The sequence below is a fragment of the Saccopteryx bilineata genome, chromosome 6 (genome assembly GCF_036850765.1).
Source record: "Saccopteryx bilineata isolate mSacBil1 chromosome 6, mSacBil1_pri_phased_curated, whole genome shotgun sequence".
NCBI classification, from domain to species: Eukaryota; Metazoa; Chordata; class Mammalia; order Chiroptera; family Emballonuridae; genus Saccopteryx; species Saccopteryx bilineata.
The window spans coordinates 9,201,335-9,229,061 of NC_089495.1; the positions used below are offsets into that span (position 1 = coordinate 9,201,335).

The following is a 27,727-nucleotide window of genomic DNA, read 5'->3' on the forward strand; positions in this document are numbered from 1 at the left end:
GCACACTTCAGAAATTTTTAGTTCATTTACAGTATGATGAAATTAGTGTCATTTTCTAATTCTAGACCATTTCATTAGCCACCAGAAATATTCCTACCTGTTGCAATTACTCCTAATTCCTCCTTTAATGGCTAGAAACTAATAATCTACTTTCTGCCTCAGGTTTTACTTATTCTACACATTTTATATAAATCAAATCATACAATATATGGTCTTTTGCGTCTGGGTTTTTTTTTTTTTTCTCACTTTGGCTAATGTTTTGAATGTCCATCCATGTTATAGCAGTTATCACTCCTCCCACTCCTTGATTTCTTTTGTATCCTTATGCCAGCACCACACTCTGTTAATTCCTGTCTTTTGCAGTTAGTTTTGAATTTGGGTAATGTGAGCTGGAAGCCCTATTCCTCGCTGTGACTGCATTTGGAGTTCAGAAATTGAGAGGTTAAAAGAGGTCTTAAGGGTTGCAGCCCAATCCTACAGGACTGCTGGTTGGCTTGTTTGCTTGTGTTTTTTTTTGTTTGTTTGTTTTCTCTTTCAAATTATTTTAATAACCTTGCAGTGAGTCAAAATATAAACAGAAGAGCCAAACTTGTTTCCTTTAGTGGGGATGCTACCATGCTTTTCTTGCACAAGCATGATCAAAGGTAATGATGAGACCAGATTCCAAAGAGCAAGGGTGCTAAGAAGGCATCAAGACTCCTAGGTAGAAGAGCATGGTTTTAGAAAGCATCAGAAAGGTAACAGGTGGCTGGAAAGATGAGAAATTTAAGAGACCCTCAGATACAGAGCCTGGTTGCTGTGTTATCAGCACCTTGAGACGTTTCTTGATGGTGATTCAGTGTTAGGCGTATTTGTTATAAGGGACCAGAAAAGGCCATGTTAAAATAGAGGGCAGGTTACCATCTACAAGTCAAGGAGAGAGGCCTCAGAATGGAATCCACCTTGCAGGCACTTTGATCTTGGCTCTCTAACCTCCAGAACTATGAGGGTCTCTTTAAATGAGAGACAATGTTGTAGCTATTAATAAATATTTATTTATTTTCCAAAGAAAATCTTATAGTTAACATTTACTATGATATTTCATTTTGTCGTCTTCTTCTTCTGCTCTTCCAAGTGAGAGAAGGGAAGACAGAGAGACAGATTCCTACAAGTGCCCCAACCAGGATCTACCCAGTAACCCCCATCTGGGGCTGGCACTCCGCCCATCTGAGGCCATGCTCATGACCAAGCTATTTTTAGTGCCTGAGGCAGAGGCTCCATTGGAGCCATCCTTAGTGCCCAGGACATGGCTCTGGGAGAGGAAAAGAGAGAGAGAGACAGAAAAAGAAAGTAGGATGGAGAGGGGAGGAAAGGCAGATGGTTGCTTTTCCTGTGTGCCCTGACCAAGAATCGAACCTGGAACATCCACATGCCAGGCTTATCTACCACTGAGCTAACCGGCCAGTCCCTAGTATAATATTTCAAACTCAGTGACAAAGCTCATTATAAGCATTAATAAAACAAAATTTAGTCACTTCCAAATTCATTGATGGATTTGAATTTCTTTCTTCACTAGGTTATACTTTAATAGAGATATTAAGACCAGAAAATAATATGGAAACATTTAGGCAAAATGTTTACATCTCTAATTTTTATCCCAACAGAAAATAGTTTTTTTTCATGAAAATTATTAATCATTTCTTGTAACATTTTATGTTTATTTTCCACTGACTTGAACACTCTATTAGAATGAGTTCTAAAAATATCACTGAAATAAACCTATGCAAAACTACTGGTGGGAGCTACACAGACACTCACAGAAAGCTAAGAAAATGGTAAACTGTGTTCCCAAAGCAAGGGATCTGCTTCCAGGAGTTTATTTTATATTCACATGAAATGAAAAATATTTCTCAACTTCTGTTGTTTAGTTTTAATCTATAAATATATATCTCAAGTATCTTTGGAGTATAAACTTGCAGTAAAGTAGATATATTTTAATTTTTTAATTGATTGATTTTTAGAGAGAGACAGGAAGGGAGACAGAGAGGGAAAGAAAGAGAGAGAGAACGATTTGCTGCTCCTCTTATTTATGCATTCGTTGGTTGATTCTTGTGTGCGCCCTGACCACCGGATCAAATCCACAACCTTAGTGGATCAGGACAACACTCTAACCAGCTGAGCTACCTGGTCAGGGCCAAGAATATGTTTTAATCGCAGTGCATATTCAGTCACGGTCTAGAGATTATAAAGTGCTTTCTCATAGCTCTTTGCACTAAGGTCCTCACAGTTCAGGGAGAAAGGTAACTTAGCTGTTGCCATTATTGTACATCAGAGAAAGTTGAGACTGAAACAGCCTCAGCTTTGCTCTTGGTGCCCTGGTTTAACTCCATCACAATAAAAGGGAAAGTAAGTATTTAACTGAGAGAATTGAAGTAAAAAAGAGAGGGGTAAATAGGAGAGAAAACAAAGGTGAATTTTTGCCTTACCTGAATTTGTAATATTAAATTAATTTAAAGATAATTCTATAGTTATCAATTTTAATTCCTTTTCAATTTCTTCTATTCCATCTAATCAGTTATAAAATCTACTAAATTTACCAAGGAGTGAGGTATGTATCATTTTTTTTAATTTAAATTTTATTTTCAATTACAGTTTACGTTCAATTAAATTTCTATTAGTTTCAGGTGTGCAGCATAGTGACGAGACAATCATACACTTGACAAAGGGACCCCACCCATGTTCCCAGTGCCCACCAGGCACCATGCACAGTTATCACAATATTGTTGACTATAGAGCTCTGTGCCTTTGAAAGTTTATAAGAATTAAATACAAGGTGTGCTTAGTGATACAGATGAATATTATTCATTTGAAAAGTAAGTACAATTTTTTAAAGATTTTTATTTTATTTTCAATATTTATTGATTTCAGTGAGAGATAAAGAGGGGGGGGCAAGAACATTGAGTTATTCCTGTATGTACCCTGACTGGGGATCGAACCCACAATCTTTGCACCTTGGGATGATGCTCTAACCTACCGAGCTATCTGGCCAGGGCAAAAATAGTAATTATAATTTGTTGATTTTTTTTTACATGTAACAAAATAATGGTAGGAACTAACTATATGTGATTTAAAATAATCTGCATATTATTCCAAAGACATTATTTGTAAAATTATTGAATTAAGTATATTACAAACACGACCAGATACATTCTTGTATGCAAAAAAAAAAATGCAAACTAAAAAGTATCATTACACATAAGGTAAAAGTGTAAAGATACTTTAAGAGAAATCAACATCCTGCATTCTGAAATCTTCCAATAGACTTCTTTACTGTCACAAAATTTACATAAGAGACATAAAAATGATCATTCTTCCTAAGAATCTATAAAATATGCCTAAATTGGGGCAAAAGCAATTGTGAGGACAGGTCAGCCAGAATCCTCTGCCCTCCATATGTGCTCACACGGTATCTGGTCAGCGTCCTCATCCTCTGCCACAGGGGTCCCCAAACTATGGCCCGCGGGCCGCATGTGGCCCCCTGAGGCCATTTATCCGGCCCCCGCCACACTTCCAGAAGGGGCACCGCTTTCATTGGTGGTCAGTGAGAGGAGCATAGTTCCCATTGAAATACTGGCCAGTTTGTTGATTTAAATTTACTTGTTCTTTATTTTTAATATTGTATTTGCTCCCGTTTTGTGTTTTTACTTTAAAATAAGATATGTGCAGTATGCATAGGGATTTGTTCATAGTTTTTTTTATAGTCTGGCCCTCCAATGATCTGAGGGACAGTGAACTGGCCCCCTGTGTAAAAAGTTTGGGGACCCCTGCTCTACCATCTCTCTGGTGATGTCCCGTCACCCTGACCCGCCTTCATTCAGCAGGATCCTGTTATGTGGGGTTAGCTTGGATCTCATCTTACTCCTAAAGCGTCTTCTTCGAAATTTCCCATCCTCTGATAGCCTCCTCCCCAGCCCTGCTCTCTGGCTATAAGGTCACACTCTCCTTGTATTATAGTATTTGAAGTTGAGCTCAATCTCGCGGCCCTACAAAACCCCACTGCAGCCTCCCTGTAGCCATCGCATGAGTCCTCTGCATAAAGTCTGCCTTACATTCTTGAACAAGTGTCATGAATACATTTTTCTTTAACAATGCAGTAATGCAAATGTATCTGTATTGAAGATTTTAAATGATCAAACTCACGATATTTGTAGTGCAGACATCACCATTTTTTTAATAAAAGCATGAATATGTAATCCAACGCATCAGTGGCAGGGCCAGTGAAGCATCATGTTTTACAGTCTTACAGAAGAGCTGTTCAGTATGAATGAATGAGAACAATTCATTCACTCCAGGATACAGTGTTTTCTATCAGAACATCCAAAAAGAAAGACGCACTGAAAAGTATACATTTTGTAAAGTAGAATGAATTTTGTAGAACAAAAGAAACAATATAACATTTCTTTAACTGACTAAATAATATTAACATGAAAACCACCAACATTTACTGTGTTTTGAGGTTTCTCTCATCACCAAAACTTGCTTGTGGACATCTTGGTATTGACAACTTCAGAAAGACAAAATAACACATTAAACGTGGTAGAGCAGCATTCGTACTTTTGACAAGTATTTTCTACTTTTTCCCTTTCTATGTACATGGTAAGATTGTGCTTCTGACTACCTTGAGGTTAGGTAAGAATAGGTGACTGAATCAAAGAGTCCCAGCATCACTGACATTTGTCACTTCCAGGCCACGACACTTCACTGCTGTTCTTATACCCTCTCTAACCCCTCTTCCCTCTGGCAGGGCTGCCAACAACAATTGAAATGTTTGTTTTCCTTTCAGCCTAAGTCTCTAAATGAGCAGAATTCCTCAGCTAAATGGAGATGAGCATGTAACTCTTTTACAGGAGTGGCTTAAGAAACATATTTTTAATATCTACAGCATAATATGACCTATCTCTACTGGTACTAATATCACCTCTTCCTATATGGCAATCATGTTGTTAAGAAAAACAGACAAGCCTGACCAGGTGGTGGCACACAGGATAGAGTGTAGGCCTGGGATGCAGAGGACCCAGGTTCAAAACCTTGAGGTTGCTAGCTTGAGCGCAGGCTCATGTGGCTTGAGCGCAAGGTTGCTAGCTTGAGCGTCAGATCATAGACATGATCCCATGGTCACTGGCTTGAGCCCAAGGGTCACTGGCTTGAAGCCCAAAATTACTGAACAAGGGATTACTGGCTTTGCTGTAGCTTCTGGAGAAGTCACATATGAGAAAACAATCAGTGAACAACTAAGGAGCCACAATGAAAAACTGATGCTTCTCATCTCTCTCACTTCTGTCTGTCCTTATCTGTTTTTCTCTATGTCTCTCTCCCCTCCCCTCTCTCACTAAAAAAATAAAATAAATAAAAATAGACAAATAATAAATAACATGTTATGGTGATGAAATAATTAGTTTTAGCCTCTTTAAAAACAGCAATTTTGTAATATATAAACTTTTTTGAAAGGTTCACCATGAAGGATGGTTTTTGGAATGCAACTGCTACATATTATTTAATACAAATTCAGTTTTAATTATTCTATTGGATATTTCTAACTTTTATTTAAGTGTTTTTTATTTAATAATGCAAATATAATTCAACTGATTTTGAAAGGCTAAGCGTACTAAACAGTAATTTGTCTCCTGGCTTCATTCTACAATAGTACCTCCGTCCCCACAAAGGATGAGGTTCTCTTACTTTCTGACCAGCTCAGAATTTGAGAAACTTTGTTGCAGTAACTTCAAAAAAAACAATAACAACAACAACAACAACACAAAACCCCTCTACAGTCTGCTACAGTCTGCTACAGTCCGTCATATTAGTGGAATTAGAATTATCTTACTAGAAGTGGATTAAATGTTAATGGATTATTTATATCTGTTATCTGTATCTATCTGCACTTATATCTGTATCCATATCTATATCTGTATTCCTATCTTTCTATCCAAATATTTTGCTTTGAAATGAGATTTGTGAGCACACTATATACATCAAACAAATTTAAAAAAAAAGGTCCCTAAGGCAACATTAAAATACTTTGTTTCTTACCTGTTTCCGTTTCAATTCATGGTCACCATCAATCTGTAGACAGCACTCCCTGAGTGGAAGCTCAGCTACACACCTTCTTGGCGTCTAAATTGTTCTGGGTGAAAACTTTGTGGGGCTGGTTTCTATAACTCCCTGACATTCAAAGTCGGTTACAAAAGAGAGAAAAAACAAAAACAAAAACAAAAAACGAATGAATACTTAAGTCATAATTACAAACCATTTTCATAGCTGGAAGATTTTCTTTCTCAGGAAAAATAAAATGGGAAAGAAAGCGTGTAACTGCCACCTATCTATCTGCTGCTGAGAAAAGACAACGCGGTTTTGGATCTGGTTCCTGTCGGGCTCCGGAGCTGCCTCCTGGCGCCCGGGCCTGTCAAGGGCGCCAGGTCTCTGCGGGCTGAGGCGTCAGCCCTGATTACCGCGGGCCCTTTCTGTTTTCTTTCTGGTCTACAGTGATTTAAAATACAGCTTGGATGGGTTCTAAGTGTTTTTTATTTTAATTGTTTTAAACTATTGCTATGATATTGGCTTTGGCTACATAAAGTAAGGAAGTTTTATTTAACTAAAATTTTTTGCTTATTGTTTTTTCTCTTAGGTCGTAAGCATAACTTGTATTTGGAAATATATGTTTTACGCAAGGTAACAACTAGAACAAAGATTCGCCTTCTCTCTACCAGTGTAAGAACATGTTTCTTTTGAACTTATCACTTATATTAGGTATTACTATGCTTCAAAAATGTGGCATTATTTGGTGAAAATGGCATATTGTTTTCTTTCTTTCTTTCTCTTTTTCTTTCTTCTTTCTTTCTCTCCTTTCTTCTTTCTTTAATCTAAATGAGAGGAAAGGAGATAGAGAGACAGACTCACATATACACCCTGATCTACCCAGCAACCCCCATCTGGGGCCAATGCTCTGCCAATCTGGGGCCATGCTCATAATCAAGCCATTTTTAGTGTCTGAGGCAGAAGCCTCATAGTGCCATCCTCTGTGCATGGGGCCAACACACCCTAATCAATCAATCCATGGCTATGGAAAGGGAAGAGAGAGAGAGAGTGAGAGAAACAGGGAGAGAAGCAAATGGTCACTTCTCCAGTGTGCCCTGACCGGTAATCAGACCCAGGATTTCCACACACAGGATCAATGCTCTACCACTGAGCCAACCAGCCAGGACCTTTTCCTTTCTATTAATTCTAATCGTGGTATGATTACTCAACTGTCATGAACTTATTGACTATTTGTAATTCTATTTTTCCTACTTATGTTTTGTTTGGGAATGATGGCTTTTCTTTATTGGTACTTAGGTATTCATTTTCAATTAGGGTTATCAACCTATGTCCTTTGCATAAGTTTTAGATATGCTTTGCCAGTGTGTAAACTCAGCCTTAATTCTGGATATGCTGGTTCATGGGCAGAAGTGTATGTGTCCACGTCCACATCTGTCTACTTCCTCCTCTCTAACCTCTGGGATTCCTCATCAGGTAAAGCTCTTAAGCAGAGTGCCTGGTACTATATAAGCAATGCAAAGTAATTATTCTTTTTCACTTTCAGTGAAAGTATTATGAATTAGGGTAAGAGATTCATTTTGTTAGCACATCTTTTTAAAGGTAAGTTCTCTGTGAACATAGGGAAGAAGAAATTTCCTCTGTATATGTATTTGATAATTAACCTAATTAACAATTAGATTCTCACAATTGGAGTTTCCCTGTGTCTCTAGTGGGAAGAATGACTCTTTCTAACGATGACATTAATTTTATAAGTTTTGAGTGGAAGATGCGCTACTCTGACTTGCTCTAAATGATCTCAATTAAAATGTCTTCTTACTGTAAGGTCCTTCAGTAGTATAATTTAGGATGATCTGGCATTGTTGTGGATTTATTTTTCTCTCAATATTATGTTCTTATCACTTTCCCATTATTATATTTTACCACTTCAGATAAACATGGGGGACATTTGGGGACAACCATGCTCCATCTGCCACCTTGAAATAGATATTTAATTTCTTACCTTGATAAAAATTTCACTTAATTTTTATAATCACGAGAAGATGGAAAAGGTACAGCTATGTATTGAGAATAGAAAATAAATTTCAAAAGACACAGAAGATATTTATATCTATTTATAAAAAGATAAAACTGCCATCACTTTTTTACAAAACACTTAATATTTTTATGGAAAAATATGTGCTCTAGAAAAATAATCTAAATAGATAAAAATATCAGAAAAGCAACTGCATAAATATTTATTTAAAATAGAGATGTCAGCAAAATGGGGGAGTGGGTGACACCAGCCACCATTCTTCCACAAAATAAATGACACAGCTATCCATAAATGTAAATAACTCTGGGAAGACCCAAAAGTCCAACACTAAAACCAGAAGTCACTCACCACATCATATTACAAAGAAAAATCACTGAAAATAAACAGGAAAAAGCGTCGGCCTGGAGTGCAGGAGTCCCGGGTTTGATTCCCAGCCAGGATACACAGGAGAAGCGCCCATCTGCTTCTCCACCCCTCCCCCTCTCCTTCCTCTCTGTCTCTCTCTTCCCCTCCCGCAGCCAAGGCTCCATTGGAGCAAAGTTGGCCTGGGCGCTGAGGATGGCTCCATGGCCTCTGCCTCAGGTGCTAGAATGGCTCTGGTTGCAACAGAGCAATGCCCCAGATGGGCAGAGCATTGCCCCCTGGTGGGCATGCCGGGTGGATCCTGGTGGGGCGCATGCGGGAGTCTGTCTGATTGCCTCCCCGTTTCCAACTTAAGAAAAAAGAAGAAAAAAAAAAGTTTGTGTCCCAATTGAGATGCACTATAAAAAAATAAAATAAACAGGAAAAAAAACATTGGAATTTACATGAGATTTCAGTAAGATGTTCAAGAACAAATTTATTGTATCTTTTTTTCACTGATTACCAGATGCGCTATATAACCTAATATTCACCAATATACCACAAATGTAAACACATAGAGGTAAATTTGCAAGGCGCATGTTGAAAAAGACATGAAGAACATTCTTTAACTTTTCTGAAGAGTATATGAGCACAGATAAATAATGAGGAATATGATTAGGCATGTACAACTGAAATTAAAAAAAAAAATACCATGTCGGGTTTTTTCTCTTTTTCCGGTCAGAGTCACCTTTCTGTTACCCTTTCCCGACTTGGAGACTGGCGATGGACTACATTCACAGGACTCCCTTACCCACTGACTTCCTGTTGGACTCAGCCAATGAGGAGAGCTGACAGGCGCGTGGCAGGGCAGGCAGAGACTTACTATTTATTTACTTGGTCCCTCCCAGCGTATCCTCCTCCTCTCGGCTGAGAACCCTAACTGGGTGTAGCTCCATTGCTCAAAGGGGCGCAACCGTGTGCCCTTCTCTCCATCCTGAGGTGTCCTCACTCTTCCGTTCTGGCCTGAGAGTGGGACATCTTCGTACTGTTTAACAGCACTCACCCCTCTACAAATATTTCTTAACATGTGAAGATTCCTGAACACATCTCATTTGTATCATGCCATCGGCTTCCTGTGGCAGCCTGGATTGACTCAAAAGCAATTCTTTGCAAACTAATCTGTAATTTCATCAAAATTATAACCTTTATAAGCATGTTAGAATAAATCTCCAAGTGCAAATATGATATTTTAAAAAAAATTGTTTAGGCCAACTAGCACTAGTACATATTAACACATAAATAAAGAGGATTGAAACAATATAGCAATAATTTAAAAAGTAGAACGATAAAGGGTTTAGGAAGGAAAATCCAGAAAATAAGGCCTTGTGAGTGTGTGTGTGCATGCCTGTTCTGTATGGTGGGGGAAGAAAATGCAAGAGAAAGAGAGATTGCATATAACATTGTAATACTATTTACAGACTTTTCCCATAATCAATATTCCAAGAAAAACCTTTCATTAGAATGGTTTCTTCTCAACTAGTGATGAAATAGAAATAAGAAATAGAGAAGTAAATCATAGTGCATAATATGGCTCCATTGAAATCAGAAGAGATCGACGTCTGAGCCTTAGGCATCTGTACCTTAAAGCAGTGGTCCCCAACCCCTAGGCCATGGACCGGTACCGGTCCGTGGGCCCTTTGGTACCGGTTCTCAGAGAAAGAATAAATAACTTACATATTTCTGTTTTATTTATATTTAAGTCTGAACAATGTTATATTTTTAAAAAATTATCAGATTCCCTCTGTTACATCTGTCTAAGACTCACTCTTGATGCTTGTCTCGTAAGTTTGACAATTATATTTAAAAATACCACAGTTTTGTCTGACCTGTGGTGGCGCAGTGGATAAAGCGTCGACCTGGAAACACTGAGGTCACTAGTTCAAAACCCTGGGCTTGCCTGGTCAAGGCACATATGGGAGTTGATGCTTCCTGCTCCTCCCTGCCCCTTCTCTCTCTTACTCTCTCTCCTCTCTAAAAAATAAAAAAAAAATACCACAGTTTTTATGCCAGTCACATAATTTTATTTTGTGAATTTATCCATCCCACCCTAAAGGCTGGTCTGTAAAAATATTTTCTGACATTAAACTGGTCTGTGGCCCAAAAAAGTTCTTAAAGCGATGGTGAGGTGGTGAGAAATCTGGGAAAGAATCTGAGGAGGAAAAACAAAAACTTTTTGTTTCAGAAATAGGGTAAAAATCCAACAATGGTAATTGTATAAATAATTCTTGATATCATTGTAAACAGCTAATAAAAATAAGATTTATAAAATAATGATAAAGAGAATATTCATAATATATAACAAGTAAATAATACAGGTGAAATGATGTGTTAAGTATGCTATCATTTCTAATAGTATCTATATGTTTGGATATAAATTTTTATATATGTATTATTATATATAAGTATTATATTATAAAATGTATAAAATAAATGCAACAAAATAGAGAATTGAAAAGTAAAAATTAAAACTGATTACTGTCGGCCCTGGCCGGTTGGCTCAGTGGTAGAGCGTCGCCCTGGCGTGTGTAAGTCCTGGGTTCCATTCCCGGCCAGGGCACACAGAAGAAGCGCCCATCTGCTTCTCCACCCTTCCCCCTCTCGTTCCTCTCTATCTCTCTCTTCCCCTCCCACAGCCGAGGCTCCATTGGAGCAAAAGATGGCCCTGGCGCTGGGGATGGCTCCTTGGCCTTTGCCCCAGGCGCTAGAGTGGCTCTGGTTGCTACAGAGTGACACCCCGGATGGGCAGAGCATCGCCCCCTGGTGGGCGTGCCAGGTGGATCCCAGCCAGGCGCATGCGGGAGTCTGTCTGACTGCTTCGCCGTTCCCAGCTTCAGAAAAATACAAAAAAACCCAAACAAACAAACAAAAAAAACTGATTACTGTAAATAAAAATATTTATTTTTTGTTCAGAAAAAGCTTCCTAGAACTATCTAGACCAGATGAGATTAAAGCAGCCGAGAATAACAAACATGTTGGTGCCAGTCTTAGTTAACTAGCTAAGTGAGAGTCATGCAAATTGTGTTATTAATATTTTACAGAAAATTAAATTTGAATTTTCTTTGTAATTGGGTTACTTACATAAAAGATAGATTTTTCTTTTAGAAGCTGCCATATTATGAACCTTGTGTGAGCTATTGACCCTTTAAGAATTTTTAAGAGAAAAATTTTATTAAGGTAAAATAATTTTTAGGAATCCTTTGAAATTTACAGATTGATTAATTTTCAGAATGTGATCACAAATATGAAAGCGTGATTCAATTTCAGAAATGGAACTTTGCCAATCCCAGAGAGACCTCCCATCCTGCCCTTTCTCAGACGCAAATGCCCCCACGTAACCCCTCTGTTCATTTCTGTCATCAGTGATCAGGGTTCTTTCCTCCTGGTTTTGAACTTTATACAGTGAAGTAATTAAATATGTTTCTTTTTGTGTGTCACATTTCTTTCATGAAACATTTGTTTGGAAATTTGCCAGTTTGTTGTGTGTAACCGTAATTTGTTAATTTGCGTCACTGTTGCAGCTGTTTTCGACTGGTACACCACAGGAATGTTTAACGCACATAGCACCTAGCTATTTAGTCAGGGCTCTGACCTGTTATCAAGTAAAAAAGTGACCACATCCAACACAACACTAGCTCTCCAGTGGGAATAAGTCAAAATTATGTCTACTTTTTTTGTCAGATCGACAAAAAAGATAATACATTTCTTAATGCACTGAAGAATTTTGAAGTTTATGTGTGCCATGTGATAGAAAATGTCAAAAATTGCTACTCTGTAGTATGAATATGAACATTTGTTTATTCCATTTCATTGTGGATAGATAATTGGCTATTTCCAGTGTCTGACTTTAATAAATTGTGCTGCAGTGAACCTCTTTGCACATGTTTTTGGTAAAGTTGTGTACACATTTCGAGTTACTGCTAGAAGTGAAACTATGAGTCCATAAGTCATGTATTTTCAGTATTAGTGGATAGTTTCAAACAGTTTTCTCAAATACTGCCATGATATTATGTTCTCATGAGCAGTTTATGAAAGTGTTTCATTTATTAATAGCATCATTTGCTATTAATAGCATCATATTGTGCTTTCATTTGCATTTATCTGTTAAGGAAAGTGGTTAAGCAAATTTCCATGTTAATTTACAATTTGTAAGTAAACAAACAGACTCCTATTCTAGTATCTGGCTGATTATCTATTGGTTTTTCTTCAGTTTATGTATTGATTCAAAGGTGTATTGATGCAAAGGCATTATGTTATCCTCTCTTTTTTTTTTTAATAAATAATGCTTTTGGGTTTCCATTTAATAATATTTCCATGCCCCACAATCGTGTGTGTGTGTGTGTGTGTGTGTGTGTGTGTGTGTGGTTATCCTTTGTGTCCTTTTGTATTTTATTTCTACAGACTTCGATAAAAACTGTGCTTATGATATGAGAGAGCAATCAAGATACATTTTTTTCTGAATGCGTATTCAACTATCTCAACTGTTTAAAAGTGAACCTGCACTGTTCAAACCTGTGTAGTTCAAGGGTCAACTGTGTTTTCCATCTCCAGTTGGGTATCTGCGTTTGTGCAGGGCTATTTTAAATTATACAAGGATTAAGTAGAGGAGGGAGGTTAGTGCCTATATACCTCCACATTTGTTAAGGCTCAACTATGTTTATTCTATACACATACACAGATGTATGTATGCATTGATTTCTAATTCCTTCCGATTCTTTCAGACTGTCTCTATGGGCAGTGAGTATATATGTATATATTTATGTTTGTATACATATGTCTGTGTGCACAGTGAAGCTCCATATACATATACTCTTGTGTATTAATATATATACACTTGGTATATAATATACATGTACACCTTATACAGAGAGCTTGTTACTTATGGATTATAAAGAAGAGGGTAATTTCCAGCCCCCATGTCCATGAAATGCACATTCTTAAGATAAAAAATATTTGATGAGTAACTTAGGTTACTCAAATAGAATAAACACAGCTGCTATCTTGTATAGATTTTGAGTATTTTAATTTTTGCAACCATTTTTCAATTTGGTAGGGCAGATGTTTTTAACACAATGAAGGATGACTCTTTCACATTAGAAGTCCTCTGATATTGCCTGACCAGGCAGTGGTGCAGTGGATAGAGCATCAGACTGGGATGCAGAGGACCCAAGTTTGAAACTCCAAGGTCACTGGCTTGAGCGAGGGCTCACCAGCTTGAGCACAAGGTTGCTGACTTGGGCATGGGATCATAAACATAATCCCATGGTCACTGGCTTGAGCTCAGTTTTGCTGGCTTGACGCCCAAGGTTGCTGTCTTGAGCCCAAGGTCATTGGCTTGAGCAAGGGGTCACTTGATCTGCTGCAGCTCCTGATCAAGGCACATAAGAGAAAGTAATCAATGAACAACTAAGGTGCCACAAAGAATAACTGATGCTTCTCATCTCTCTCTCTTCCTTTCTGTCTGGCCCTATCTGTCACTCTCTCTGACTCTCTGTCTCTATTAAAAAAAAATCCTCTGATATCAAAGACCATATTGGAGAAAGATAGAGTTTTGATTTATTTTTTCTTTTTCTTTTTTTTTTTAACCATACTTGTTTCACTGCTTTGAATTCACTAATTTTTAAAATAAAATGTTAAATTACTAAGTTCATATTAACAATGAGCAATCTTAATAATTCAATCAAGACAGCAGATACAGTGACATGAATACAAGCACACATACCTAGTGTCACCAAAGTTGTTAAAGGTATTTAAATGACAGACTATTGCTAACTTTATAGTGTTTGACTTTAAAGAACAGCAGACACGGACAAGTCCGGGCAAACATTAATTATGCTGGCAATAGACCGAAAGTTAATATTAGGATTTGTGTCTTAAATGTTGAACTTCAATGATCTTCAATGTCTTTTCTAGTTAAGAAAGTGTAAATAATGTTCCATTAAAAATATAAGCCTATAATTGGAGAACTCAGTAAGTTAGTGTAACATTACTATTAAACAGAAAATAAGGGGTAAAATACAGTCAGTATTCTTAATACACTTATTCAGGCCTATTAAATAAAATTCTATAAAATATTAGTAACATTTTTAAAGAAAATTAGCACTGAATTGTCTTTTATCTCACCAAGTAATATTAGAATCTGTTTATAGTTTTTTCCATTCTTAAATTTCAACCAAAATTTATATTTGGGAATGAAGTTATTCACCAAGTAGTCACACAATTGATTATATAGCCATCACAATAAAAAGATTTTTGAAAATATAATCATTTAAATTTTGGATCATGATAATCTTTCCTATATTTGTATACAAATAATAGTATTCAAAATACTAGAAATATCAAGGCCAAAATAAATGTCAGTACTTCATACAACAATTAATTGCCTTTGCAGTTTAATCTTATGTCAGTCTTCTTAGTACACTTTGATCAGAATGTACATTTCAGGTCCATCTGTAGTCCTATCTTGTACTTAAATCTCTCCTGCATGAGTCCTTTTACTCTCTATTTTTTTTAATAGACTACATTTTAATTAAAGAAGTGGCTATTGATGGGAACAAACCTACTAATTTTGAAAGATGACTTTCCTATCCATATCAGAAGTAGTGATTAATAATACATGAATATCAGACCTTATTTTATCATCTTTGTCAATACTTATGAGCTTACACCTACTGACCATGCCCCAATTTTCTGTAGAAAATTAAGATTAAAATAATACTGATACATTTGATTAGAATAAAATAAAGCATAGGTTGTAAACAGCTTCAGTAAGTTTGGAGCCTTATGAATGAGGAATCTGATAGAGGTGAGATTGGACAGCTAGTGAGAAACCATGAGAAGAGATTATGGAACGAGACAAAATCATTTTGAGATTTAAATTTTAAAAAGGCACTATGAAAATAAACCTACTGAAAGTCTTACAATAAAAAGTATCAATTGAAATAAAAAAAAAACCCACAGTAGTTAGAGTATACAAACAAAGTAGTTATTAGGTTAGTTTGTGTTCAATGGAACTCTATTGATTAAAGAACTAATGTGCTAAAGTATATAGAACCAGAAAAATATTCCAGAATATAATATGAAAACCAAAATGAAGGAAAATATGAAAGAAATATAGCACACAGACTGAGAACATGAAACAACAGCCATACAAGAAAGTCAGAAGGAATAATAAAATAAATAAAATAAGGATCTTTTGAGGATATTAAGGAGCATAGTCGACCCCTCAACAAAAAATAAAGTGAAGGGGTGATGGACAAAAACTTGACTTGGGGACAGAGGTGAAGACACAATACGGTGTACAGAGATGCCTTGTGGAATTGGGCATCTGAAATCCATGTAATTATGTTAGCCAGTGTCACCCTAATAAAATAAATAAAATAAAATAAATTAGGGATTAATAATAGCCTGATAAAATCCATGTGATTATTTTTAGACTGTTCTTATAAATAAAAAGTTTAAAAATTACCTTATTCTCACCTCAGAGGCCTTCCTTAAATATAGAGTTTTCCTGAGTCCATTTGACTAGACCAGTGGTTCCCAAACTTTTAAAATCCTAATAATTGTAGGTGCCCTATATACAAATTTCTGAGAAATATGTTATAATCATTAATTCAAATATTACAGAAAAAATATAAAGTCCAAACATGCTTTTATGATAATTAAATGAAATAAATATGACAAAATTAAATTTATTTTGACATTAAAAACATTTTTATTTTACATTTTTTTGAGATATGCTTTTTAGAATTTGTAAAAAAAGAGGGTTTAAAAATAAAAAAGACAAAAAAAAGTTATATACATATATATATATATATATATATATATATATATATATATGCACATTCTTAGTAAGATGTAGTAAATTCTGCAGGTCCAGGCACAAATGTGTTGTATTTTCATTCTTGTGTTTATGAGTAAAATGAGCCTGATGTGTCCTAGCGATTTCTTCAATGTTTGGGGATATATTTGAAAGGCAAACTCTCATTTCCTCATTAATATATTGAAAAATTCCTCTCTTTTTACTTTTAATTGTGTTGTCTGCAGAAAACCCCCACCATACATATCATCTTAACTTTACACCAAACGAAGGATAGAAGAAACTTGCCTCCAGTCTTTCCAGGGAACATGGAGGGTAGTGTAAACAATCCAGCAGCACAGCTTAACAGCCTTTTGCAACCTAATTAGGCAAGTGAGGTGGGTGGTTGGGCCAACTGTCAGCTTGCGGCCAATTCCCCAAAGCTCTGTCCCCTAAAAATCTAAACTCCAAAAATCCACCAGTGCACCCTGCCGCACACTTTGAGAACCACTGGACTAGACTATAGAGAAATTAACTTGAAAATTATATTTTTATTCTTCCTGCTAGACAAATATGACCCATGTAAATTCTTGTACCTGAATATTTTGTTCACCATCCAGTCACTCTGCAAGAGTATGTGTCACGTGACAAAACCTACATTAGCCTGTATGCCATTGGGTCTCCTCTGCTCACTTTAGAGACTTGCTGCTGTGTATATCTGCCCCTCCTGGTCTCACTGCTGCAGCTGCAGACTGACTTCTGGGGTTGTCATGTCATAGTAATTAATGGAGCTGTGAATCAGAGAGTCTGACCCCCGGCTGGACCTGTCTCTCTCCGATCTATCTACTAATGACCATGAAAAGAAGAAACTTTGTTCTCAAAACTCTATTTTCTGTGAATCCTTCCAATTTTTTTAAATTTTTTATTTATTCATTTTAGAGAGGAGAGGGAGAGACAGAGAGGGGGGGAGATACAGAGAGAGAGAAAGGGGAGAGGAGCTGGAAGCATTGACTCCCATATGTGTCTTGACCAGGCAAGCCCAGGGTTTCGAACTGGTGACCTCAGCATTTCCAGGTCGACGCTTTAGCCACTGCACCACCACAGGTCAGGCCAATCCTTCCAATTTTTTATATTAGAGACACTTTACTGCCTTTTGTTTAACTGGTTAGTCAGGATGTCCATGGCATCCCCAAATGACAAAGATTGTTTTGTAAAAGAGGGGAATTGTGAACTTGTGTCTAATTTAGATAAGAGAAGATTGCTGGATTCAGGGTGTTATAGTGACTCATACAGAAAAGTAAAGACAAAGTAAACAAGAGCATTAACATATCTCCATAGAGTATATTATGATTGTTTGTGATTGGCCAAATGATTGAATCTAGAATGTTAATTAAGCATTTCTGAAGAAAGTGATTTTATAGTCTTTGTGTATTTAACCCAAAAGGTTTACATCATCAAATATATTTCTATTTTTGAAGTATAATATGGTATACTTACTTGTACATAGTTTAAACAAAGAAGACCAGATTTCTCTTTTCATTTGTAATGTTTTATATGAGTTACTTACATAAAAGGACTTTCACAATACTTTTGCATTAAATAAAATTTGGAATCCATCAAACAAATGTAACTATTTTTAGCACCCTCTTTGATTTAGGTGAAGTACCATTCAAGTAACAATTTGCAGTAAAAGATTTATAAACCACCATTTTTTTCTACTTTTTTTATTTTTAAGTTCATTGTAGAGAGGCGGTAGAAAGAGATTTAGAGAGAAGGGCAGGGGCTTAGAATCAGGAAACATCAACTCCCATATGTGCCTTCACCAAATCTAGCCCAGGGTTTCAAACTGGCAACCTCAGTGTTTCAGGTCAAGGCTTTATCCACTGCGCCACCACAGGTCAGGCCTTCTTTTCTACTCTCAATAACAAGGACATATAAGTTTTACCCCTACATTGCCATAGATATGTAAATATACAAATAGATAAGCAGTATAAAGCTTTCAACATCTTTTACAGCTAACTGTATCACTAACTTAAATAGGCAATATGATTTTATAATATATTTACAATCTTAATAAATCATGAAAATTTTCTCAATGTATGTTTATATACCTATGTATTTTTGGGATTTTAATATTTGTATACATTCAAATATTCATATAATTAAAAGCGATAATTGAAGCAATTCACTTTGTTTTCTCCAAACACAAGAGGAAACTAAACAAGTAGAAAATGCATGCTATTTTTTTCTATGTGCAAACGTTTTATATTACTTATACATTAAGGTGGCAAAAATAAACATAATTAGAATAACACTCAAAGGCATTTGTGCAAAGTGTCATAAGCTTCCTACTAACTAGGAATAAATTATAACTACTTTCAGTGATCACTGATATGTATGCTATTCTTGTTCAAAAATTGTAAATATATTCCAATGTTATATTTTAATTAACTTAGTTTAACATTTGGCTAAGGTTTTAAAGTCAACAAAACAACTTGCATATATAATTTTCATTAATACTTCTTTATTTTGTGTTATGACAATTTCATAAACTTAAACACTTTCAAAATATTCTTCATTAAAATCTCATATACCTAAACCTAAATTTATATTTTAAAAATCTTAAAGATAAGAAAATATTTATAAGCACACTTGATTCATAAAGTCAATATAATTTAGGTGTCCGTAAGTAATTTAATTCTATGTTTTGTCATTGTAGAATGTTGTGATTATATTATTTTTGCATAATATAACCTCGGAAGAAAAACAGAGGTGTTTTTTTAAATCAATATTATTAACTTTCTTTAATTTGCATAATTGAATATCTATTATGTCAGTTACATGAAACTTTAATATAATTTATAGACTACTAAATTGATAACAAAATTTTAGGACCCTTTGAATCATACCTATATTTAAGTATCCTGCTTTTCTTGGTTTGAAACCTAGCAACCAAGGCCACGATTTAAAAAGAAAAAGAGTCAGAATTGAACTCTTTTTCACCTGTGAGTTAAAGCTTCTAGAAGAAATGTAAAGATGAGGAAAAATATATAAAGTATAAATTTAACATTTTCCTTTCACTTTTTGCAGGATGTAATGATTAAATTTTTACTAATTCTTTTCTTTACAATAATGACAAGTATTTATTTAAAAAAGGTGTGTTTTTGTTTATTTTCCTTGCCAAGTCACCTTTTTCAGCAAAATGTTTCTATCCTCTGGGTGTACCAAAAGAATGCACAGATTAGTAGAGGTAAGAAAGAAGTAAATTGTAAGTAGAAGGATACATCTCAATGTTTCAATAAGCTCTTCCCTTTCTGACCTAGGATTTGGAAAATTACTAACAATGGCACAGAGATCTGTGTGTAACCCAGATTTAAGATCCATATTTCAGTCAATATGTCCTTCAAATGGAGATTGCATTATTAAGAAATAATGTTTTTATTTATTGCTCAAACAAATAAAATAAGACCAATTCTGATAGTCTCAATGAAGTAATCAGAATTCAGGAAACTTACCTTGAGGTTTTGGGAAGAACAAGGCCATTCCTTTGAACTAGTAGAGATTGGAGAAGTCTCAGATATATGCACTATTTATTTCCTAGTCAAGGGCTCTGGTTCATGACATGTCAAGGTTCATCATGGCGAGGTTTTCAGACAGATCTTAGTGGAATCTCCAGTCTGGTTGAAGTCCATCATTCAGGGCACTAGGAATATGCTCATAGTCAAAGAAAGATGAGATTATTAATCTGCTGTAGAAAATAAGAGTTTACCAAAGAAATGAAGAAGTATCTCCATCAGAGGGAGTCATGAAGTGATTATTATATGTTTATGACATATCAAAGGTAGTTTTTGTGGTAAAATAAAAAAAAGAAAAAGAAAAGGATTCTGACCTGGATTGGGTCCTGTTGGGATTATAGCAATCAGGAGATTGGATATATTCATAATTTGTATCAAAAGGTAAAGAAGCAATGCAATGTTAGGATTATTGTGCTCAATGAAAGAGTAATAATCCATTGTTAGCTGGGAAGGCGGTGTGTTTGATCATTCATGTGAAGGCAGAGTCTCTTTGCTTCTGTAAATAGAGTTGTATAGAATCACCTTGCTTTCTTCTTGTTCTACTTATCATGGTCAAAAATGGGGCTCTCTGATTATTGTTGATTTTTTTTTAGAAACTGGTTGATCAGGAGAAATGATCAAATGATCAAGAGGAAACATCATGGCCTAACAACTCCTTGCCAAAGGCCACCTATTGGCTGTCAGGGATGTTTTTGTTATTGTTCTTTGTTTATTTGCTTTTTCTTCTTAGCAATGTATTTTGTGAGATGCTATAGAACATAGATCTTAGGCTCCCTCTTATTTGTATTTCCTTCACATTATTATTTCAACCCTTCACAATTATAAAAATTTTATCTTCACTGTAAGACAAATAAAATATTTTTGCTATCATCATTAAAGCAGAATCATAATCACCAAAAGTGGAGACCCAATTTGGGTCATCTGTTCTGTCATATCCACTGTATTCATTCCAGGATTTATTTTTCAAAACTATTTAAGTCTACTCATAATAATATACTTTCTTTCAGGGGAACAATATTTAACACTTAAATGTTTGTAAATATGCCTAAGTATTACCTGTTGTGGTAAATGATATGTATACTCCCAATACTCTCTGTGACCCACTAATCTACTAAAGTACAGTTTCTTTGGTAGAGAATACTGCATCAAGTAGTTAAAATCCATCTGCCTTATAATTATCCATTATAATTAATCTGCATAGATTACAAATAGATTATGATGATAGATGATAGATAGGCAGACAGATAGAAGGAATCGATTCAGAAATATCATTTAATCAAATTGATGGTGTAAAAAAAAAAAAAGACAGAGAACTACAGAAATGAGGCGCCTAGGCAAGCACGATGCAGTTGCTGTGAACCCAAGGTGGAGAGGGAGTCTGAGACGTAGTTGGAGATGGAAGGAGATTGCCTATGGAGGAACTTCAATTAATCTAAGAGCTGACTCTTCAAGGGCAAGAAGGGGGTGCAAGAAATTGTTATATCTTTAATGTGCTGCAAGAAAATGCTTTTCAACCTTGAATGTTGTAATCATTGGAACCATATTTCAAGAACAAGAACAGAACAAGGACAGAGCAAACAGAATAAAGACACCCTCTGATAAACAGAAACATGTTTTTCCCCACTACAAGTAGCCATTAACAATTAACAAGGATAATTACTTACAAAAGAAGGTGACAATAGATTGGGAAACAGTAATGAACCTCAGAACCAGACAATCTGATAAGGAAATAAAAACAGAAAGCACAAATAAGATATAACAAACAAATCAAAATGCTAAATTTAAGAGATGTGTTTGAACCATTGCATCAAAATTTAAAACATATTCTTAATAATATTAAACTCAGTATGTATTTAATTTATGATGATACATTAATTACTATTATCAAACCAAATAGAAGTTAAGGCCAAAATGGTAGCATTTTAAGGATCCCTCCAATAAGATAAAAAATTCAAAAAAAAAATCCCAGGAAGTTACATAAATTTAAAACTATTGCTATAATATAGAAAATGATCGTGTAATAAACCCATAGCTAGAAAATTCACATTCATCTGAAATACAGCACACATTTCTAGTTCATTGGTCAAAATAACATTATACACGCAGCCCCTGGGTTACAAACAAGGTAAATTCTATAGGTTTGTTCTTAAGATGAATTTGAATGTAAGTTGGAACAGGTACATTTACCTATTAAATGCAACTTAGATGTTTATCTTAACATAATATTTATTTTTACCTTTCTTTGCATATAAATTCCTGAATAATTTTAAACCTACAAAATCCTATGTTGTTTGTAACCTGGGGACTGCCTGTAAAACAAATTAACAAGAGTTAAAATTAAACAATAAGGAATGTGACCAATTAAAGCTAAAGAAGTGCTTAATAGAAAGTCTGATATATTTTTTTTTAGAGAACAATACCTAGTGATGGTAAGGATATGGAACAATTTGTCAAAATATATAGTGCTGGCAGCCAGACACAAAAGAACATATACAGTTCCTTGGATAGTAAGTTCCAAAGTAAATAGTGACTTCCTGCAGACAGTGTGGATTGACTGTGAGGGCCTCTAAGGGGCCTACTTAGGTAAAGGAGATGTTTAGTGCTATAGTGCTGTATGGCGTTGTAAGTGTTCATCAGGGTAGAATCTGACCGTTATATACTTTACTTTATAAAATCATGCCTCAGTTAAAAAATTAAATGAAAATGTTTAAATGGCTATGTGTAGTGGCTTACACAAAATTGTTTAAAGACTCTAAAGCAGAGCATAGAGGAAAATTCAAGAAACATAAGAAAGAAAAAATTCAATATCTACTCATCCCATTTTAACAAAAAGGTAGAAAATAGAATGGTAGAAAAAAACCCTGATGAATTTAGAAGAAGAAAGTAATAACTAAACAGTGCAAACAATCAGAACAAGAATACAAATTTCCTTTTGGAAAGACTAAGAAAATTCTGAAAACACCTTCAATATTAGAAAGTTTAAAGAGGTAGGTATGGTACATGAAATATATTTTTAATAATATAGGAGGCTTTACTATAGACTTAAAATTATTAAAATATTAAAATTATTTAAAGAAAAGTAACAAACAAGTTAAAATAGAAAAAGAAATACACAACTCACCCAACTTGACTCAAATGAAACAGAAAAACAGTATAATTCTGTAATAATTAAGGAAATTAAACTTGTTTGTCAGTCTTTTCACAAAGAAACTAACAAGCCAAAACAATGTTAAGGTCAGATTTAATCTCTCATTGAAGGTAACAGATGATGCTGATTTTATACAATATACTCCGCAGATCAAAGGAGTAACATGCTCCAGCCAATGCCATGAGGTTAATATATATCCTTGATGGTCCAAGCAGATAAGAACATTTTATCTCAGAAATATTGTAGCTCAATGTCATTCATGGATATAAAAGCAAAAATACTAAAGTATTAGCAAATGAACACAGTGACATGCAAAACAGATATTATCTCCAATTTAGAGTCCTAGCTAGAATGTATTCTTGTTTGAACATTCCGAAATAAAATGTTGTAAACAGGCATATTTAAAATTAAGAAGAAAAATATAATTACCATTGATAAAAGAAAAAAAAAAGGCAATGGAATCTATTATCCAAATTTTGATAAAAGCTCTCAGCAAGCAAAAATTAAATGCATTTATTTACAAAGTAAATGTTGTACCTCAAAATTTACTATAAACATAATCCTAGTAGTTACATGGCACTGCATTTTTGAGGATTAGAATTGAGATTACAGGGTGCAAACTCTATACACTTTTGTGAATCTTGTTTTTCAGGAGATCCTGAACAGGATATAAAAAAAAAGATTTAATATGATGAAACAAAATTATAATTATTTACAAATAAAAATCTTTTTTTTGTGTGTGTATATATATATACATGTGAGGAACTTACAGATACATTATTTGGGTTAATAATAGATTTTGCTATGGTTGATTAACAAAAAAATCAACACATGTTAACGGTCATTTCTTTATATTCTAACATTTCCAAAGCAAGTTTTAATACTTGTCAACATCAATATTTTTTATAGCAGAAATAAAAATCATGAAGTATCTAGAAGTAATTCCAGCAAATTTTGTAAGAGGCCTTTAGGAATAAAATTATAAAAATCTATTGAACAATATGGGAAGAGGTATACCATTAACCATCATAAAGTTGACATTTTTTCCCAGCTGAATCAAAAGACAAGTTTAATAAATATAATGTAGCATATTTCAACAGAATATTATATTTGAACAAGAAAGAAAAGATCTATAGATACTTGCATAAAAATATGTTAGAAAACAAAATTTAATTTTGAAAAATGGAAACAAGTCATAGAATGATACCTATCATAAGTGTTTTTGTAAAGTGTAAAAAACAGGCATCATTTAAAAAATAAATGATAGTTAGACATATACTGTGTAGCTGTTAGCTGCATCCAATAAGAAAAACTCAGAATTTCAGAATGCATTACTTTTTCACGTGACTGCCTGAAGCATGTGATCGTGGGTGGGCAGCTTGACTCTGCATGGAGGCTCCTTCTGTTTCTTGACTCAGTTGTGACCAGCGGTCACACTTCCGTCCAGCCATACATTCTCCTCATATTCCAGGGAAGCAAGACGTTGTCACACTGTCACTCCCTACACACAAGGGGGCTGGGAGACAGAGTCCCTGAGCAGCAGCCACTTCCTCGAGGTAGCTTTACACTAAATGAGGAGCATATATTTCCGGTGGTAGTTAAGCAACCTTGTGTTAAGATACAAATGAAAAATCCAAAATAAAAACATAGAAATGAATAATACAAATGTGAATTTAGTGGTGACCTTGACATAAGTTTGGATTGCAATTATCATGGGCACGGTAGTCTTTTCAAGGCTACAGACATACTTAATATGTTTGGGGGTAGCACGTAAATGCCCGTATTGTTATTGAAAAGGTGCATGCTTTCTATGAATGCTGTATATATGTATCAGATTACATGCCCTTGTATACATCAATACATATGCATGAGCAACAAAGGACAAAACAGAAGCCAATACAATGATATACTAAATAGCATTAGTTGTAATAATTATACATATAATTAGTTATGATATTAAATAACACATGATAGAAACATGATTATAAATGCAAATATAATTATAGTAATAAATAATATTATTACCAACTAGGGGTTGTTTGCAGCACTTTAAGTTTTGGCTTTATTGATCATCTTAACAAATCTATAATACTAAAAATATAATCCCACCACCTTAAAATGATTCAAAAGGAGAAAAATTCACCAAAGTAACACAGCTGTAACACAGCTGGAGCAAGCCAAAACTTGCAAAGCCGGTAAGTGGCAAAGAGACTACCATTAGCTGTAACAATGCTGACAGCCTTGGTAAAAGTGTGTTAATGATAGACAGACAGCCATTCACCAAACTGACTTTTTCATGCCTGTTCTCTGAATCCCACCCTGTTTTCCCTCACACCCAACCTCTCTGAGAACATGCTCCATCTCTGCTTTCTCTTTCTCTGTGACCTGCCATGTTCCCCTCATTATTCACACTCTCATAGAGAGCCCTTACTTTGTACAAACACAAATTCTTTCCTCTGAAGCCCTTTCTGTTACGCTCTACAAACAAGAAATAACCCTCCCTTAAAAAAGAGGAGTAGACACAGAGATTAGTTAATTGGCATTCAAAGTATCACAACACGATTTTATTATTTAGCCTGGACAGAATTACAATCGGTTTCCTGGCCCATTCAGTAGCTATATCCAGATAGTGTTGGACAATCCAACAATGTAACCATGGAGAGGCTGCTTAGGACCACATATCACCTGTGCAGGAGCTGGTGCAGGTTCAGGAAAGCCTATCTTGGCTCCTCTCTTCAGCCCCTTCAGGGTATAAATGATGGTCCAAAAACAGATGCTGTAATCTTTCTGAAACTTTAAGCTGGCTATAACATAAATGGAGAAAGAATTAAGATCATTTTACTTAACTCTTGAAAAGCCAGTATTATTTGCAATGTCTGTCTTTTTAACCAACAAAATGAAATACATAACTTGTTTGAGAAACGAAACCCTGTAAACATTCTCCACTGTTATTGGAATAATAAAAATTTACTCACTCTTGCTCGTTGTAACTTTGGAGTGTCTTCTTTGTTCCACAACCGAATTTCTGTTTTATTTCAAGCAGCAGTATCGAACCACAAAGAAAATCGTTGTTAACTATATTTTTGTAAGATCTTTCAAACTTTTTTTGTATAATTAGAATGATATTACTCAATACAAAACCACCCATAAAAATAATTATGCTTCAGAAGACTCACAAAATTTTAAATTCATTTTTGAGTGTGCTAATACTATTTTAAAAATTATAATATGTGTACTCATTGTTCTTAACCTTCATTTTTCTATTCAAAATCTTTCCTGAACTATGCTCATGATTATTCATTGAGACAGAGAGAAATCATGAGCCCACATTGAATAGTTTCATTGTTGAAAAGTCTTTATAATTAAAGCAGTCTGGGACACTAATCTTATACTATCAATATAAAAAGTTAATTTTAAAATACTGAAGATATCATTTAAAATATTTCTAGTCATCTATTAATGTCACTCTGATTACTTAACAAAATAGTTTAAAATTTTTACTAATGAATACTGTAGAAAAAAATATTTCACCATTGATGACATAGCAGCTATTAATATTTTTATAATGAGCAACAGCACTTTGTGTGTGAGTGTGTGTTTATGGAAACTTTTAGGAAAAAATATACATAATGCTAAAGTGAGGCGTATATCAAATTTTTAAAGCCCTTTTAAATGTCTGAAACAGTAAAAAAAGTAAAAATAATCTCAATAATCAAAAACAATGGAAAAATAATGACATTTTAGCATGTTAAAAAACTTTTAAGTTTTTCCTATTATTAAAATTATTCCTTACATATTATCATTTTTTCAATTATTTGAAATCTATCCAGATTTCTTGAGACAAAATAGGTTACTTCCTTCTCTCATGTATTGAAATGTTTTCATGAAACAGTTGTAAATAGCTTAGCATAATTACAACATGGATAAAATCTCTGCAAATACATTTAGTCACTTAACTTCTAAGTATTAATTAATTTTTGAATAGGCCCCTTGATTATGTCATAAATGCAAACTTTAAAGTAAATGAATATTTTTGATGAATTTGAAAGCTATAAAATGAGAATGCCTTAGTTATATGAATAAATTCTCAGAAGAACTTATTAAACTATTTGCTGAAAGAGCATCTACTTTTCTTGTATGAAATATTACATTCATGATATATAAAAAACATTTTAAACTATAGAACATAAATAGTTTTACAGTATAACTGAATTTCCACAAATATTTGAAAGAAAAGCGAGCTATGACCAGGTGAGGTGTTTGATTATGGCTATACACAGTGAAAAGCCAAATTGCACACTGCACTTGTGAGAGTATATGATCTCCAACCAATATAAATACTTTCTTAGTGATTTAATAATATTAAAATTATTAATTTTGTTTATCCTAAATTATAGTACTCCTGGAATATTACCTATTTTCTATTTACATTCAGATGATAAAAGTATTTTATATATTTTTTCATGATGATATATTTCAAAAAATAATGGAAAGCATGGAGATAACCCTCATTCTATACCCATCAAACAGTTATAAAAATATTATTATTTTCAATATTTCTTTAAGATTTTTTAAAACAAACAGAACACTACAAATAAAATAAATCCCTTCTCTCATGCTACTATGCAACTCCATTGTCTTCATTTCCATAGGAAATCTTCATTTGTATTATTACTGTATATAGTTTTTATATACCTCTA

General features: G+C 34.5%; 1 long non-coding RNA gene across 1 annotated transcript; it reads right to left on the reverse strand.

Annotated features, from left to right (window-relative positions):
• Positions 1 to 13,569: 13,569 nt before the first annotated feature.
• LOC136309502 (uncharacterized) lies at positions 13,570 to 23,122 on the reverse strand. The gene is made up of 4 exons (XR_010726281.1): positions 23,001 to 23,122; positions 21,544 to 21,597; positions 19,820 to 20,018; positions 13,570 to 13,874 (listed from the first exon to the last, which is right to left on the reverse strand). It is a non-coding gene; the product is annotated as an uncharacterized lncRNA (long non-coding RNA).
• Between the last annotated feature and the right edge of the window lie 4,605 nt (positions 23,123 to 27,727).